Source organism: Pelodiscus sinensis, chromosome 5, assembly GCF_049634645.1.
Source record: "Pelodiscus sinensis isolate JC-2024 chromosome 5, ASM4963464v1, whole genome shotgun sequence".
In the NCBI taxonomy this organism is placed as follows: domain Eukaryota; kingdom Metazoa; phylum Chordata; order Testudines; family Trionychidae; genus Pelodiscus; species Pelodiscus sinensis.
Window position 1 is genome coordinate 112,367,117 of NC_134715.1, and position 19,805 is coordinate 112,386,921.

At 41.4% G+C, this 19,805-nt stretch overlaps 1 protein-coding gene across 8 annotated transcripts in view; it reads right to left on the bottom strand.

Annotated features, from left to right (window-relative positions):
• PPP2R2C (protein phosphatase 2 regulatory subunit Bgamma) overlaps positions 1-19,805 on the bottom strand; it is a 320,765-nt gene that overhangs the window by 169,529 nt on the left and 131,431 nt on the right. The gene's annotated exons all lie outside the window — the stretch shown is intronic.

Consider the following 19,805-nt stretch of genomic DNA (forward strand, 5'->3'; position numbering starts at 1 on the left):
TACCGATGTGTTTACCCTCACAAAGCACTTACAGTCAGAAAGCCAAGTTTTAAAAAAGTCCATTACTTCTTGCTGTTTCCAATGGGGAAGACTGATTTTCCACTTAGCAGTTTTTAGTTTGACACCTATACAAACGATTGGTATATATCGGAATATAGTCCATTAAATAGAGAAACCTATTTGCAATACATAAATTATTCTATTCACTATGGCAATGAATCTAATGTTTTACTGGATCAAAAACAAGTTTCCTAAACCTTGCTAAAGCAAGTTCGTCTGCTTCCAAGAGCATCTCTCTGTAACATTCAGGGCAGGGCAGGGCAATGCATTGATACTAGATTTAGATTAGGGATTGCAAGTAATTTACTAAAAGAATAGTCAACGCATTTTGTATCAACTATTCAATTAGCTGATAAGAAGCCTCTGCTTTTGAAGTATAGCAACAGCCAGAAGTCCATGTGGAGCCCAGGGTCCGCTAGGGACTCCCCTGGTGACCCTGGGCTCTCTAAGGCACTGCCATTTTGAAACGCCGTGGGGAGCCCAGCGTCAGGTTCCTCATGGCATTTCAAAGCGGCAGAGTCCCGTGGAGCCCAGGATCAGCTGGGGACTCCCCCGCTGACCCCGGGCTCCACGCAGTGCTGCCACTTTGAAACACTGTGTGCAGCCTGGGGACGCTCCAACTGGCCCCAGGCTGCACGCAGCATTTCAAAGCAGCAGTGCCCCGTGGCACTGTCGCTTTGAACTATCCCTTGCTCTTCCGCTCTGATAGAGACAGCAAGTGGGGAGGGGGAAGCGACTAGTGGACTAGCCTGTAGACTATGCGATAAGCAAATGTTTATAGGATAGTCAACTAGTCCTTCTCACCCCTAATTTAGATATACAAGATTAGCTGGCTGCAGCTCAACTGGCTTGTTTAACAGTACATGCCAAGTATTTAAACCCCGTTTACGAGAAATGTGGGATAGATAATAAGACAGAAAATGTTGTATTGACTCTATATAAATCCATGGTACACCCACATCTTGAATACTGTGTACAGATGTGATCCTCCCATCTCAAAGAAGAGATATTGGAATAGGAAAAGGCTCAGAAAGGTCAAAAAGTATTAGGGATATAGACCAGCCCAAATTAAATTAATAGGCTTGAGATTTAAAACAAACAAAAGGAAGTATTTCTTCATGCAACGCAGTCAACCTGTGGAACTTTTCACCAGAGAATGTTGTGAAGGTCAGGACTATAACTTCATTCAAAAAAGAACTAGATAAATTCATGGAGAATAGCTCCATCAATGGCTATTAGCCAGGATGGGCAGAGATGGTGTCCCTCACCTCTGTTTGCCAGAAACTAGGAATGAATAATAGGAAATGGATTACTTGAATTCCTGTTCAGTTCACTCCCTTTGGGGGACAAGGGATTAGCTACTGTCAAAAAACAGGATAACAGGCTAGATGGACCTTTGATCTGATCCAGTATGGCCAATCTTATGTTTTTAAATTAGGGATGTAAAATCCTCTATAATTGGCTAACCAATTAAAACATGAAGTATGAGTGGCTAACTGGTTAAATGTGCAATACAGATGGCTCTAAATTAGGTATGTGAAAGGTTAACCATGAACAGAGGCTGCTCTGGGGGTACGTCTAGACTACATGCCTCTGTCGCCAGAGGCATGTAGATTAGGCTACCCGACACAGTAAAATGAAGCGGCGATTTAAATAATCGCCGCTTCATTTAAATTTACATGGCTGCTGCGCTGAGCCGACAAACAGCTGATCATTCTGAGTCTAGCAGCCCTTGTTCACTGCAGCCAGCCCTGTCCACTGCGAACAGGGGCTACTGCTGGAGCAGCCTCGTCCACGGTGGCGAGGACTGGCTGTGGGCAGGGGCTGCTCCAGCAGCAGCCCCTGTCCACGACCAGGGCTGGCTGCTGCAAACAGGGGTTAGTGAGGGAGCAGCCTCTGTTTGTGGCGGCATGGGCTGGCCGCAGCCAGGTCCCCCTGCTGGGACCCTGGTGGACAGAGGCTGCTCTGCAGCAGTCTCCCTTATTCCCCCCTGCTGCCTCTGATGAGGGCAGGAGGCACCCTGGAGCCTGTGCTGGGGGGAACCAGCTTTTAAGCTGGCTCCCCCAGCACTGGCTCACGTAAGGAGGGGGTGGGGGTGCCAGAAGGAGCAATGGGGCAGGCAGGGACTCAAGCAGTCCTGCTTGCCCCATGTTCCTATTATGGCACTTCAGTCTTTGAAATGTAGCAAGATGCAGGGCTCAAAGGCTGAAGCTCCATGGGAACTTCCTACTGCGGCTACTTTTGAAATGTACCAAGAGTCCTACGGGGCTCTTGTTACATTTAAAGGCTGCCTTAGTCCCTACTTGTGCCATTTCCCCACTATGCTTCTGTCTCTCTTGCCCCCCGCAGAGATGGTGCTGGGGAGAACCGGCTTTGAAGCTAGCTCCCCCCAGCACTTGCTCCTGCTCTCCTCCCTTTCTGCCTCTCTCTGATAGAAGCAGCAAGGGGGGGGGGGGGGAGGAAAGCAACTAGTTGAGTCACTAGTTGACTATCCAAAAAGCATACGCTTACCAGAAAGTCGATTAGTCGCTTACATCCCTAATAAAGATTCTGGGGGTCGTTCTGCGGCAAAGGTACAAACTAAATATAAAATTCTTAGAAATCAAACCAACTACTAGGGTGGGAGAATATGCTATGAACACGGTGCAAAGACCTAGACAAAAGAGAGATACACACTATTTCAACATTAAATGTATCATCATCTCTAAAGACAAATAAATATAACGTGTTGTTTAGCATAGGTTATATAAAACTGGACACCTTAGGAAATGCCACAGCAACACCATCACATCCACACATGTGGTCGGTAAAAGCTGCATTTTACAGTGAATACATATAAACACAAGACAGTCTCTTGGCCTTCAAGCTAGCTTTAGGATAAAAATACAACCGGCTGGCTGTTCCAGCTATTCATGGCCTTAACCATTAATTCGAAGTTTTAGCTTACTCAGAACAGAATGTGTGTATTTTTTTAAAAAAAAGGTAAGTTGCACCTGTGCTTGCTGACTAGTAATTCTTAATGTATAGCTTTATTAAGTTGTATCTTGAATCTAGATGATTACCTCCTGTGAAAAAAAATTCACAGGAAAAGTTATCCTGAGGATGCTTTCCACACACCTTTCTTTTGAAGGAAAAGGGAATTAGAGAGTCATCGAGTCTGGGGAGGAGGAAGCGTGCAAATACCATGGATAGCTTTGATCCAAGAGATCATCAGAGGCCAACCACACAATGTAGGAATCATCCATATTGACTACAGGGAGGATGGAATGCTAGCATGTCCAGGAGGAAAGAATGCTAGCATGTCTATTGGGGTAGAGGATGAATTGATGTTATTTCTAACACTAAAAACAACATTATTTTTGCACAGTCACAAGATGAGCAACCCTTGAGTGACTGCTCGTCTATGCTGCCAGCCTCACAGTGCTGAGTGAATCCAGGTGGGCTTCCACGGGGAAGGACCAGGGAAATAAACAGCTGAGCTATCATTTCCTCATTATTGTGTCCTCATCCCAGAGATGTCCACTTTTGCTCTCTTCTATCCATACAAATTGCACTGAACATCAAGCCTTGATAAGGCAAATATATATTCTTCACCGAAAAATAGTTAAAATCTCATGCTTTGCATAAGGTTTTGAAAACATACTTTTACTATCTCTCAAAAGAAACATAGGCATGGGACTTCTATCAAGAGGGCCAGTCCAGCAATTCTGAGTAAGTGTCAGATTGTAGTTCCCATTCAATAGTAAAAGAACACAGGGTCTTTAATATTTTAACAGAGAACTATGTCTGCTGTTCATAATTATTGGTTAATTTCAGCTAGGTTTGTTACTTTTCTATTTACATATTCATCTCTCCTCTGAGTTTTTCCTCTGTATTACTAGATTGTCAAGAGGGAAGCTTCCTCTTTAATTGATGATTCTTATTTTAATTAATTTTAAGGCCCTTAATGCTATATGGCTTCTGTTGCACCCCGGGGTCATATTCAGAAAAAATATGGAATTACACAGATTTTAAATTTCAGTTTTATTCTAAAAGCTGTTGTTTTTTTTAAATCTGACAATATGGGAGAAAGAAGAAGAGAGTTGCTTATCTTACTGCAATTCCAAACAGGGTTGCCAATGATGACTAACACTATTCTGGCAGATATTTTTTCCAATGTGACAATGTCATTTTATTAAAATAGCCTATTAAATCTCCAGAATTGTTTTTAATTGTCAGCAGGAGATTGACGCTGATTCTGGTAGTTGCTAAGCCAATCCTGGCAGGTTCGCAACCTATATGAAATGGACAAGTAACAATGTTGAGCGTTCAATCCGAAATCCATTTTCCGCCTTATATGTGTATCCACATCTTGGGAGCAGTAAGCAGTCTCACAGTGCCTCACTCCCAAAAGGAGCATCTGGAAGGGTGGGTGGAAGGGTGGGTGAGTGTCTTTGTCCCACCGTGCCCTGCCAGATGAGTGGCAGGGATTGGTATCAGGGGAGCATGGATGCCCGTGCGGAAAAGCGTGGTCAGGATGCTTGCTCAGGAGAGGAGCTCCTCAATAGCAGCACCTAGTGGGGCAAGCACTGTGCTCCAACCACACTCCTCTGCAGGAGCACCTGGACTCTGCTCCACAATAAGCAATAGGCAGGGACAAAGACCAGTACACAGCCCTTTTTGTAGTATCCACATTCCTTCCAATACCCGCAAAAATGAATCATGGAAATCTGAATCCGCACATGAGGATATCTATTGATATGGAGCAGATATTCATGGATCTGCAGGGCTCTAGGCATCATTATTCTGACTTTCAGTTATACTGCAAAATATTTCAGGATCAAGTTTCAAATGTGCGCACCTTAAGAAGCTTCACAAAGTCTGTTAAATGGAGATTCTGTTAAATGAGCCATTTTTGAAAATTAGACCTCCAGAATATGGATATCTGGTCAAATCTATTAACACTGAGAATATCAATAAACAGTGGATTTAGATGAATTAATTAATTAATTGGTGTTTTAGAAGGTACAATTAGTTTCAAGCAAATATATTTACAGTTTGGGAACTGAAACTAAGGTTCCTACTTTGGAAAACAATTTCCCTGAATACAACATTTGAACCAGGCCTCTTGGCAGTACATCATAAACAGTAAGTAATTAATGCCTCTGTACAGCACTCTCTATTGTACTGTATGTTGGTGGAAATACAGCTTTAAAGGCTTACTTTAGGAACATGTGATCAACCATCTTTTGTACAGGTTTCCACAGGAATCCATTTGGAATAATCACATAAGTGACTTAAAAAGAAAGAGCAAGCACTTTGCTCAGTTCATTAGACCCATTGTTCCAAGAATGGAACACATGAAGAATGTAGAAGGAAAAACAGGGCAGGATAAAAACCAGCTTGGACATAAAACACGTTTTGTTTTTTTGGGGAGGGGAGGACAAAATTTAGAAAATGCCATCCTATCCACCAAAAAAAGACTAATGCATAAACTAGAAATAACTGGAATTAATTTGTTACTCTCTTAATTCGTGTTGGTTTTACAAGACTATTGATTTTGGCATTTGAATAAAAGTGAAAATATACAAGTGCAATCTATTTCTGAGATGCAAATCAGTTAGACAGATGCAGGTTTGCAAATGGATATTCTGAAATCCTCTCCGAGTGGAAGATTTTATCTAAATCAGTGGGCATCTACCCATATTTTAATGATTTTAAAAGCTCATATTTCTCTCAATCTGAATAGTTTTCTTTTAATCTAGTGAAGTTATTTCAATTAAAAAATTGTGGCACAAGAGCTGAGAACTCTTATGACCCTTACGTAAGCATGAACTATATACACTAGGCTCAGTAAATCATAGATATTAAGCAAAATATGATATTCAGTCATCCAAAGCACACCAAAGGCCAACGGGCTGATGTCCAATAGAATGGATTTGGGTCACTAGTCCTCCACGGACAATAGCAGCTCTGAGCTGCGTCTCTGAATCCTGTGTGGTTAGCGCTACTTGATCTGGGGCAGAAGCCAACACAGGTAGCCAAGTGCTCGTCAGTGCACTTTAAGCAGACTGATAGACTGGCTGGTCACCTTTCAACCTCACCATTAACATACACACTTTCTTTATTCTTGCCCATGTACGAGATGGAGGGAAAAAAAATCCCCACCATCACCCTTAGCATCCATAGAGAGAAGCAAAGAGACTGTCCCCGCTGCTTTATTTTCACATCTAGAGAAAGAGGACTTAAGGTGATAGGGGAAAAGACAACGTTTAAATGTCTGCAATAGCTCACACTACTATACGGGGAAGGGAAGTCAGTCAGAGAGACGGGCAAAAGTGGTTAGGAATTCTGATTAACTGTAATTTAGAAGAGAGTGACAGCATGAAACATATAGACCCCCGTCCCACAAAAACTGAAAATCCTACCACAGAGAATTTATGATGGATTATAAATCTCACTGCTTTAACATACAGGGATACACTACATATTTGCACCTGGATTTTTTTTCCCCTTCAGAAAGGCAGGATTTGACCTTGAGAGTACACATGTGAGATATAAGGGAGGGCAAAATACTTGGATGTAGAATTTGTATTTGCAGTAATGGCTGAAAAGACTTGAAGTAGCAGAAACTTGGAGATTCCCCAACTACAAAAAAGGCAAACCAATAAATAGGAAACAGTGAACACTCCAGTCATTTGGAGCTGTTTTGGCTTTGCTTTTAATCTAGTAATCAAAGGCACTGAGAATTGAGTACTTTGAAGGTGACCTATATTTGTTTAATCAATGAGCTAACTTCCCTTTATGAGATGAATGTGCCAAATAGCTACAAGGGCCTTCACACTGTCCATACACTTTAGCTTTTCACAATGTCACATAATTTTTAAACCCTGTTTTATGGTATCAAAAGGATTTTTTCATTGCATTATATTTTAAATTGTTGTACAAGGTTTCAAACACCTCCCCAGGTGGGTGGTAATTAATAACATTATTACAAATCTTAAAACTGTTGTTATATTAGGTTATTTTTATATGGAGAGGGGGAAAGTCATCTCTTTTTCCATCAGTGAGTAAGTGACAGAATAAAACACAAGTGCTACTGGATCTGAGATTAATTTTTTTTTCATTTCCGAGGATAAAAAAAATTAAAAGATTAAAAATAAAGTTATCCGATTCTTGGGATTCCAATGCAAAATTAAATACTTCTTTCCAAGGTATAAACATATACTAGTCTCGGGATCAATTTGGATTTTTCTCCCATCTCACCAGTGTCCAACGATTTTCTTTTCTTTTATGCATGCCAGCTCGTTCCTTTGTTATACACAAAGATGGCCCCGTTTTTAGGATGCCAGCCTAGGGCTTAAGAGATCTGGATTTAATTCCTAGCTCCATCATATAGTTTCTTGCGACAAGTCACTTAAACTTTCTACACTTTATTTCTCATCTACGAAGAGGATAATACTGCCCACCAACATCCCTGAGAGATAGAGAAGACAAATACATATTGTCAAGTGGTCAGATACTATAACAACAATGGACACAAAAGCATTTTTGATAGAAGGAATCTTGGATATAATTAATTACCCATTTACTTAATGCCTCTTGAATTGCTCCCTGTAAATCTGACTCTGAAAGTGAGGTTGTGGGCTTTGTTCCTAAGCTGGGTCATCTCTACCATTCAGCATGCCAGACAGTTTGTACAAGTCCAATAGTTCTCTAGAGTCAAGTCAGTGAGTTCCTGTCCCATAATGATGTTTCAGAATTCAAAGTGAATGCCACTAATGTCAGACCCTTGATGGAGCAAGGTCCCAAGGTGTACTAGATAATCAGATATGGTACACCACAGCTTCACTAGACATCTATGACTGTTTTACAAACTAAATAAAACAACAACAAATATTAATTTATAATCTGTTCCATATTAAAGGCATGTCTTAGCCTTGCTATGTGAGGCATTCAGTAGACAAAATTTCATTTTTTGTATTTAGCACAATTCCTCCAGAGCACAGAATGAAAGATAAAATAAATGGAGATCAATGGATTAACAACACTTCTTATCCTGATCAATTAAGTGTAATATGGAATCAGGATCTTACTCATGTTGAAAAGCACCTTACTGCATAAGTAGTCCCTCTGAGGTAAATGGCACCTCTTATGGAATAAAGTGTTACCCAGCACAAAGTAAGGGCATGAGACTATAGCTCCAAAGAGATCCCATTCACCCAATCAGAAGAGATACTAAGTGTCTAGAGAGCAAAATTCATACTTTGTGTAGAGCTGATGCTACTTCCATTAATGGCAATACCTACTTGGCAATACCAATACCTACTTGGTATAGGCAGAAGTTTTCAGGACTGAATTCAATTATGAAGAAAGCTGCTCCATGTGGACACTGTGCTGTCACTAGACTTCTTAGCTTTGCCATCCCAATTTGATTGTTATTTAACCATGTCACTATAAGAAATGCCTATCAAATGTACAATGACAGAAGGAGGGTGAGATAATATCTTATATTAGGCCATCTTCCATTACTCAGAGGCACTTTCAACTCCCAAAGAAGAGCTCTATGTGGCACCAAAGCTTGTCTAATAGTGGTAGAGATGTAGCCGTGTTAGTCTGGGGTAGCTGAAGCAAAATGCAGGACAATGTAGCACTTTAAAGACTAACAAGATGGTTTATTAGATGATGAGCTTTCGTGTCTCTCTCTCCAACAGAAGTTGATTCAATAGAAGATCTCACTCCATTCTGACATCCCCAAAAGTTCTCGCATCCTCTGTTTCAATTCTGAGACAAATACTTATGTAATTAGAGCCAAACTTCAAATCTCCTCACAAACAGAGTCTAGTTTAGTTTGCCAAGCACTAAAACAAATACAGAATTTCAAACGTCATCGATATTAAAAAAAAAAATCTTAATCACAGAAATGCTGACTGGATAAGAATCCAATGTGAAGCTCTGGCTCACTGTTAAAATAGGAGCTTGATGGTCCTTCAGTTTACAGTAATCCTAGGTTTTATCATGTAAATAAATTCAGTTTAAATGCTGTTCTGTTGTTTGACCTTGCTGAGGTATTTAGTCTGGATGCAGTAAAATAATTAAATACAAGGACAGAAACAGAGATATTTGCCACTGCATTTGTGTATGAAGTTCCCACAAAAGCTAGATACTGTGGGATTAACAAAGGAATCTAAAATAGACATAATCTTCCATTGAAGATAAAAATAACTGGATTAAAAATGCCAAACAACGATAAAACAAATAAAGAAACTAACATCAGTGTTTCCAAAATAAGAACAAAAGAGATGTGTGCATATATACACATACAGTATGTTTACTAGGGTATAGCATGACTAGAGGATCTGACCCAAACTCCACGAATCTATCAACTTCAATGGGCATAAAACTGGGGCAATATATAGTGTGTAACATCCTTCATGGTCTTCAAAGGAGGAATAATTTAATAGACTTGATGTTTCAGAAAATAAACAAATATCATACAGGTTGGACCTCACTGGTCTGGCACCCTCGGGACCTGACTGGTCCTGAACGAGGGGATTTGCCAGATCAGGGAAGGTCCCTCCCCTCGTGGCCGTGCTGCCACTGAGCGAGGGCTCCAGCCTGCCCCTGCTGCTGCCTCAGCCCCCCAGGGCTCTCTCCAGCCCCTCTATAGCCAGGGTCAGAGCACCATGGCCAGAGCTGCACAGCTAGGGCAGAGCTCTGCAGCGGTCTGGCTCTGCAGCTCAGGCAGGAGCTCTGCAGCCTGGGTGGAAAGGATGGGGCCAGAGCTCCTTGTCTGCTGCTGAGGCTGGAGTTCCTTGATCTCTGGCGCCAGAACATGGCTGGAGCTACGGGGCTGGGGACAGAGCCAGCGCTCCCTGGCCAAAATTCATACCAAAATTCAGGGCTGCAGGTCCACAGCCAAGGCCAGGCTAGAGCTCTCCAGACACTGGGGCCAGAACTTATCACCATGCCATCCATCCTTTTACACACACACACACACACACACACACACACACACACACCCCTCCTGCCCCTCTGCCCCCCCACACACACACCTCCTGCCCCTCTGCCCTCCTCCCCCCCACACCCCTCCCTCTCTCTTCTTGGGCTCTGTGAGCCAGGGACATCTGTGGTCCATACCTGTTGCTGAACCAGGGAGTCCCGGTTAAGGGAGGTACAACCTGTATAAAAGGATTATATAACAAAACCTGCTCCATTGTTTTATTTGTGAAGCCTATTTTTTATATGAGAAACACAGATTACTTTAAAATAAATTTTTATTAACTCCTCTCCTAGTTCTGCCACTTTTTTTTAATGAATGCTCCTTTTTTGGTCACAAAATCAGTGACCGAGATTTTATTTCAGAGTCTCCCTTCCATGTAAAGCACAAATGTGGACTCATCAGCCCCTTCAGTTCCAAAGCAGTTTTGCCTGTCACCTTCATCATGTAATGAGGGGAGGGGAAGAGAGTGGCCCTAGATGACAGCCCAAGTTCATGCTCTCTCAGGATTTAACAGCTGTAAAAATACAGATGGCAGAAAGAACGGCATGTGTAAACCAGGTGGGCAAGTGCCTTTTTTTGTTTTGGATTTAAAATACAACTGCTTTCTCGAGCGATGCAAGCTGCAAACTTTGCTGTTCATTCTTCTGCTGTAAATAGTCACCACACTTATGACAGAGTAGTAACAGCGATATGCATGCATAGCATAAACATAGCCAAGGATAAGCTATCCCAAGTCTGTGCCCATTCATTTCTCTCTCCTCAAAGAAATAAGTGTGCTGCTGGTGTCCAAATATTCCATAACAATAGGTGTCAAACAATGAACGCATATTTCCACCATGAGAAATTTGAACTGGTAAAGGTTTGAGGTCCTTATTTGAAAAATTAGATGAAAATACAGTTGCCCGCTAGCAGAAATTAAAGCTGGCATGGAAATTTCATAAAAGGAATTAAAAGGCAGCCTGGAAACTGGCCAAAAATAGATTGAAGCAGCTTTAGCAGCATGAAACAAGGAATCAGCAATACACAGAGGACTTCAAGAAAGAGATCCACATTAGGCTGAAATGGCTCAGCCAATCTTAGATGTGGCAAGGATAGTAAAAGTCATATAAAATACACATATTTTGGATACAGTCCAGACTAGGAACTGTAAGAGTGGACTTGAATCCAGGAAATTGAATTTAACCCCCTTTCCCAATCTTGTAGGATTACTGAAGTTTGACTCAGGGACATCTTCAACTCAATGTGAACACTAAATGTGGCATGCAGAGGAATTATAGACATATTGGTTCAAACACGAGATGCACTGGATCCACACCTTCTAAAATACTGGGAGAAAGCGATATGGTGGAAGATTTAATAAGTATAATTCTACAGAGGTATAGGCAAGATGAGCATTCACAACTTCTCCAATGCTGCTCAGTACACTTCCAAGGCTGATCAACAAAGATGATAGAAACAAAAGAAAAAAAATCAGTATTTCTTTTCTAATCCAGCTACGAAATAGCTTGCACTACTTTGGTGCAACACAACATTGACAAAGCCTGGCATCCTATACTATCAGTTACAGACATGAGGGGCTCTACTAGTAACATGAATCTGGAGTCGAATCTTTACCCAGTCCCTTGGATTCACTCAATTCTAGTGAACAAAAAACATAGCGAGTGGGAGTTTCAAAAGCACTCTGCGTTGGCCTAACTGCTCCAGATGAAATCAGTGGAGGAGTCCCAGCCCTCTTTCTAGATATAAAAAAAGAGGTACGTGTAGTCACTTAAAAGTTTTAAAGGACTTATTTGCTATGAACAGATGATTAATTGGCTGCTATAGCTGCGTTTTTTTACAATGGATCCTAAAAGTGGATGCCAGTGAGAAGAAGTGGATTCAGAAGACAAACGATAATCACATCAGGAAGGATCAAGATCTTTGGTGACCGAAAGCTGCTAAAATAACTGCACGAGAATCATTTTTGAAAGACAGGGGAATGTTATTAGCTTTTGTGATGAGAATGTGCAAGCAGATTTAATATTTTGGCTGGTGCTATTATAGGAGTTATGCAAGTCTGATTTAAAAATCATACCTTGAATCTATGATCTTCAAACAGCTCAGGAAAAAAAGTGCTGCGAGGCATGCTCTTGGCAGCTTCTTTGCTACTTCTGAATGACACTGCGGTTCATGCTAAATCTTCTAAACAGGAATTAATGTTCTGTGATAAGCTCAAGAATATTGAAGCGAAATTGAACACAAAGAATCATGAGTTATTTCAGAAGCAGATCTCCTACTTATCATACAAACAGGATGGAAGACATTCACTGACAAATTACAATGGAAACAGAAGTTGTTTGGTCAACTTCCCAAAATCACAGATACACAGAGCTTTCTAATGCACCGTTCCTGTCACAACAAGAAGGTATTGGGCTTGATGCAGGAATTATTGAGTGAAAAGAAATCTATTGCCAAAAATTCAGTTTAAGGCTTAACAATACAGAAACATGACTAATAACTAATAAAATACAAATGTAACCAGTGCTTCCTGCAAGCTGTTCGCTTGAGCAGCCACTCAGGAGAAATTCAAATGCTGCTCTTCTGATTAGCGGAGTGCCCACAGCTAGGTTTTGTTGTTGTTTCTATTAATAGTTCACATTCACACATCTTCGTGCACATAAAATTTATTCCGCACAGACAGAAAAAAATCCACACGTGGATGGTAAAAATTAGAGGGAACATTGAAAGTAACCTTTATGATTGGTCAGACTGTAATCCAGTACTGGTGGAGTTAGAGAAGCATTGTTGGCTAACCCTCCTCCCTTTTTTTTCTTAATACATCTTTGTGTAGTAGGGAAGGTACCTGGTCACAGATTATCAGTGGCTTTGTTGCAAATGCAAAATAGAAAGAGAGGCAGAAATGGAACTGGAATGTTTCAGCAGTCTCAATTTCTGCAGAGATTTATTTAACCAATAAGGCATTTTGGCCAATAATAAAATCCATTGAAAATCTTTATTATGTCTATGGAAGCATAAATATGCATACACAGACCAATGGGTTTTTATGTAAAAAGTGCCCACTGACAGCAAAGAATACCTCTTGGTAAATGAAGATTTTGCATGATAACTGTCTGCCCTTTTTTTTTTTTTTAAACAAAGATGCAACTTAACTATGATTTTCACCTCAATAGTATCAACACCAAGCAACAAAGACCCAGCCTTTACAAGTGCCTGAATCTTGCAAATTGGTACGTTTAATTGAATCCAATGTTCTCTTCTGTTATGTAACATAGAAGGGAGCAAATATGCAGGAATGGTGGGATGATGGGGACGATCAAAAGAAAAAGGTGGATAAACGCTGTTATTTTCCTCCCGCTCCCCTCCACCCACATATAAACACATACCATCACTAAATTATAACAGCAACATAGGAATTTAACACAGTGTAGAAGAGGAAAGAAATTGATACAGCAGCCATTAAATGAACCATTCCCCTTTCAGGGAAGCATAGCTTACAATGTGTCTTGCTTTGCAAGTCCCAGCTGGCCTGAGCAGCAATAAATCCCCTCCCTGCACGGTGTAGAATTGGCAGTAGCACCAGAATGGAGGTGTCTACCAAAGTGATATGCTGCAAGTGGGACAAGGGGATGGGAAAAGAGCACAGAGGCAGATGGAGTCTCCACGGTCAGCCAAAGATCTGCTGTGTCTGCTATCTTTTTCCCTTTAAGTATTAGCAGACATCCTTGAGCTCCTTCACAACACTGCTAGTCTCTCTTCTCTCAGCAGAAAAGTAGCAGACCTACAACTTTGTTTCCTCTCCATGTTTTTTTATGCTGAAGAGGAACTCAGGCTCGTGATACATAGCTTGGGACTACATGTAACATTAATGAGAATTACACTCATGAACTTGAGGGAAAACTAAGCCCAGAGCAATTAATTAGGACACAGATAATTAGTTTGAATACAGTATAAACAGAGGAAATGAAACATTTAAAAACAAAGATTCTTTTTTCTTGCAGTCCATAAATACATGTTTCACTTTCCTGTGATCTGGGCTGGGGACATGGAATATGGCAAACAGGTGGTTTTGGGATTATCAGTTGGTTAAGGAGCGCGGCAGGTTGTTGGATTACCAGTTGTGAAGAAGTATTAGGATGACAGGTATATTGCTTATTTTTGGGTTTCTCTCTGTGCTGCTATTTCACTATGTAATCAAACCCCATACACCCTTGAACCAAGAACCAAGCTTGTTTGATGTTTTTAAACTGAAATAGCAACAAGAATGCAACAAAAAAAATGCTATGCACTACAGAATGTTTGTTCCAAGTTTTCAATGAGTGGCTCTTTAATGGTATAAAACCTGAATAAGTCAAATAAAATATTTAATATCCTCCATTATCTTCTGATAATTAAGTAAATACAAATCCCCTAGCTTCAACAAAAGCAGCAATTGGCTCACAGTACTCAGAGAATCAGGTCAACAATGACACCTAGTACAAAATTTCACCTGAACCATCACAGATAATTTTATGTGGGAATTACACTTCTCTCTCTCTCTCTAGTGGCTAGTTCACAGGATGAGCTCTCTATAATAGAGGTGGGGAACCTAAGACCTGGGGAGCCAGATGTGGCCCCTGGGTTGCCTGGATCTGGCCCCTGAGGCCTAGGGCCTCCCCAGCATTGGGGAGCCTACACTGACACTCCAGCCCCACCACCATCTCCCCAAAGTCCCAGCTCCTGTCTGATTTTTCTGTGGGTCAGTGGCTCTCAACCCAAAAAGGGTCCCCACCCCTGCTCTGCAGCTACCAGCTAAAATTACTGATGTAGTTCAAAGAAATAAGGCTCGTTCCGCTTAGCACTGTACGAGGAAGGTCGTCTTCAGTGGTGACCCTGCATAGCAGCTATTTGTGAAAAAGCCCAGATATTGTTGATTCTTACTAAAGAGAGCATGTAGCTAAACACTATTCAACTCCCTTTCAAACATTTTCAGAGACAAGCATTACTGTCAGCTACAAGGATGCTGGTTTGCAGGCTTCTGTGGGGTTTCTATATAGACTGAAACTCAGAAAGCTTTGTTACTCTGTGTGACTGCTGCTAGGCAGCATAGCAAATATACACAAACCACAGAGTTCTGTCGACAGAAGGTGTTATTGCCTATAGGGTTGCGTCTAGACTACAGGGTTCTGTCGACAAAGCAGCTTGCTTTGTCGACAGAACTCAATGTGTCTGGACGCTCTTTGTCGACAGAAGTTTTGTCGACAGATACTGTCGACAAAACTTCTGTCGACAAAACCCAGTAGTCTAGACGTACCCATATAGAAGTGTGGAGGAGCACACATTTCACACAGACAACCCCCAGAGAAGGATTTATTTAAGGGACTATAGCCAATGATTTTAGTTATTATTCATTTATTGGGTAATGTTATGATTATGTTGTAGCATATATATTCATTGTATGCCAATTAGAGTTAATTTATAGGGCTATAAAATAATAAGATAATTCCTATAAATAGTGAATTATATACTAGACATGAATAAGACAAGCTAAAATGAAAAAACCTATAGCTTGCAACAGACCTTAGCTAAACTATTTTTAGGCCTTAGAGACAAGAAATGATGACTTGAGTGTTGGGAAAATAACTTAATTCCTCTAACATTATGTCAGAAAAAGTACCAAGTGATGATATTGTGCAAAATTACCCAGAAGATTAATATCAGATCATAAAAACACCATAAAGGCATATCTGTCTCAGATAGTCTTAAACATGGGACACAGTCTTAATCGTGTTAGTGAGAATCAAAGGAACCTACCGAGCCTATAAAAAGAATGGGGTCCCTTAAGTTTCCACAGTTGACAAACCAGTAAGAGAAAAGAGGCTGGACATTTTCTGGACATGCAGAGAATCTGGAGTAGACAGCATCACAGTATAAAAAGGGGAGGTTCATAATGGGATATCTGAGCTCTGCTGGGAGATAGCAGCAGGAACCATCCCTCTATGGATGATCAACCCACAAGAGACCCATCAGATGCTTACGCTATTGTCAAGGATGTGAGTATAACTGTATTTGGAACTTGTGCATCAGTCTGTGTAGAATGTCTTTATGCTTGGATAATCATAGCTTTAACTGTATCTTTAATACAACTTATAAAATAGACTAAACCTTGTACTAGTGAATGCATGTGTGGTCAGAACCTTAGGTCTTCATGTGCTCCTAGAGCAGCAGTTAGTAGATCAGGATCTACCAGTAGATCTTGGAGCTTCTGACAGGTGATCCTTACTGGTTTGGCCTGAAAGCTCTCAAGCACTGGCACTTCAGTTGCCCCTCTACCCACTGTCATGCTGCTCCTGTTCTCTGCCTGGGAGCTTCCCCCAGGAGCCTCCTGCTTCCTATACAGGATGTGGGAGGGAAAAGGGGGCAGGGTGCTGATGTCAGGGTGTCACTCCTCCCCCAACTCCTGTACCCTGTCTCACACAGAGAGAAGGGGATGGAGGGAGCTTGGCAGTGCAAATCTCTGTCACTCTCAGACACTGTGTGTGTGTGTGGCATTCTCACAAACACACACTGTCCTTCACTCTCATCTCCTGACCCAACACATACATGGGGAAGTGGCTTGTTGTTACTTCTATTACTGCTTGCAGAGTGTGTTAGTTTTGGGTTTTGACTGGTCTGTGCATTTCATAATTTTCATTTCTCTCTTACACTTAAATTTAATTCTTTGAGTTGTGAGTTCGAACATGTCTAACCTGGTGAGGCTGGAGTCATTATCCTTGTGGTAACTGCTGCTCCTGGACGTGGCTGCCATGTCCCTGCAGTCCCTGAGAGAGGCAGAGCAGGGAGTCTCCACATGCTGTCCTTGCCTCCAGCCCCCACTCCTGCAGCCCCCACTGATCAACAACACAGAACTGTGGCCAGTTGAAGCTGTGGGCTCAGTGCTTGTAGAGGAGAGGCAGCACATGGTACCATGGAATCGTTGCTGTCCATGCCAACTGCTTTCAAGAGTGGTGCAGGGCCAGGGCAGCAGTAGGCCTGTCTTAACTCTACTGCTCCACCACCCGTAAGCCGTCTCAATTAAACAGTGCCCAGCCACAGCCTGCTTCCTGAACCCGTCCTAGCCTTGAACCTGCTCCTGCACTCAGCCTCCTGCCCCAGACGTAAGTGCCCCTGCACCCAAACTCCTTCCCAGAGCTTGCACCCTGAACCCCCCATATCTCTATCGCCTGCCCTGGGCCAAGCCTGGAGCCCCCCCCTCACACTCCAAACCCCTTAGCCCAAGATCAGAACCTGCACCCCAACCTCCTACCTAGCCAGGTGAAAGTGAGTGAGGATGAGGGGTGAAGGGGAATGGAGTGAGAAGGGTGAGGCCTTGGAGAAGGGGTGGAGCAGGGGCAGGGCCTCAGAAGGGGCAGGAAGGAAGTGGGGCAAGGTAGATCTTACATTGCACTTAAATTGAAAAAGCGATCTTGTGGTTAAAAAGGTTGGAGACCACTGTCCTAGAGACTCTAAATTTAAAGCAAATAACTGAGGTGACTTTCACTCTGTTCAGATTGGAGCTTTAGACACTAGGGATGTAAAATTTTGATTAGTTGATAAGGCCACCTGCTCAGTCACCCCTGCCGGAGCACCCTAGAATACGTTTGGAGCTACAGCTCTGCCCAACTGCAGGCCAAAGCCCCGTTTATAGCCCTGCCATGCTTGAGGGCTGGGTTTATAATTTAGTACTGCTCCATTTTAACCACCAGCCAGAGCCCAGATTGTTTGTGGCACCTTGGATTAATGTTTAACAAATGAGGGATTTATTAGACAAGAGAAAAGCAATCAATTTTTTAAAACTGAATCCTGATTAACTTTAAACTAGTACCTACCATAGCACTCAGAATAAACTGTAGCTGTCAATGACATCAACATAATTGTAGGATAGTGTTAGTCTTGAGATTTGTGTAAATTTAGTGTCAGTATGCACAATCAAACCACTCTTAATGGCTATGCAGGTAAGCAGTAAATGCAACGATATAATGCAGGAATTGAGACATCAGTTCTATTTGGATTTGAGATAAATTGCAGCAAGAAGATATTAAAACTAAGGGAAATTCTGTGCTTTGCTTTCTTTAGCAGCCATGTTGATAATTAAAAGTCATGCCAAGGTAGTATTATATTAGCAAGACAGATTTTTTTGTCTGTTGCTACAATAAATGTGTATGTAGGAAAGAGAAGGCAGTACAGATCCAAAACCTCTGTTGAACAAATAATTCACAAAAGCCAGTGAACTGCATGACATGTGTTGTGCTGAAGGATTTCATTAAGGTAGTCTGTCCCTTGATGTACATTTTTACAACTGAATTTGCTGTAGTTCAAATAGCCAAAAATGGCATCTTAATATTTGCATCTAAGATCCAGAAAATAGTCTTGGCAATAGTCTAGATGCACAAAAAAACCTGCAAAACAAAATTCTCTATTTTAACATACAACATATAGTTGTTTTGTAGGGCTGCAGCATGACATCACCCTTTTATTAAATAATATCTACCAATGTGACATTATGTGTGTAACCTCATGATTGTGGCCCATTTTTTATGAATGGGATTTGGATTAACATTAGTAACCTTTTAAGAATTGCCTTTGGAGGACCTGTTGTAACTTTTTATTTACACACACACACACACACACACACACACACACACAATTTTTAACTTTGTACTTCCTCAAGTCTGTTTAAAGTTAGGTATGTGTCTATGTAAATGTTTGAATGTAGGGACTTTTGTCAACAAAAGTCGGGGTGTGTGTAAAGCAATTAGTCCCTGACACAAGCCTGTCTGGAGACCAACTGCCAGCACCACCTTGATAGTGAAGAACAAGGCAAGTGAGCCCTGCAGAAGAACCCACCCAAGAAAGAGAGACAAAAGCTCCATCAACAAAAGAAGATCAAAGACCCGTCTGCTGTTAACTACTGATTCATGGTCATACATGTCCTGGGGCAGTGGGGCAACATAAGCTCTATGGCTAAACACATAAAAAGAAGGGTGCAAAACTACAGAATTAGGTCTTTTGGTTCTACAATCATCCTCTAGGAGCGTTATTGCACACTGATACAACCCAGCTCCCCTCCTCATCTCTAGACTACCTGACCCATGGACTACATGAGCAACTGAGACTGGTAATTATATCCCATCTGTAGAACTGTGTGTATGTGTGGATAATTTTAGCAGACAGGGATAGTAAATGAATTCTGCCTTCACAATAAATGTAGTGTATTGCCTTATCTGCCTAACAAGATTCTGCTCTTTCTATTTCTACAACAGTTTGCCTGCTTTTCATTACTGAACAAGAATTGTGCAATTCTTACATGGGATAAACAGGATAAAGAAAATGTATACTAATGTAAAGACCATTAGAGTCACAGCATGTCCTAAGCATGCCCAAATCTACAGACTGTACAGGAAGGTACAGGTCAAGGAAGATGATTAAGCATAACTGGAAACTACAATGCACGTCAGCCAAAATATTTTCTTATTTAAAAATAGAAGGCTCTGCAACAAACTCTGCTGTAATTTTCAGATTACCCTAGATAATTGAATCATCTACTGTACTATCAATTCCCTGCCCAAAAACAACTCTGATATCAATCAATCAATAAATAACATCTTGTCTTAGAATAAATTCTCTCTTCAAAGCCCTATTCACATGGGTGAATTAAACAGAGCCAGAGAAGTCAAGGATCTAGAAACCACTAATGACACAGTAATGTAATGTTACAGTCATGATTGATTATCTTTTTATGACTGCA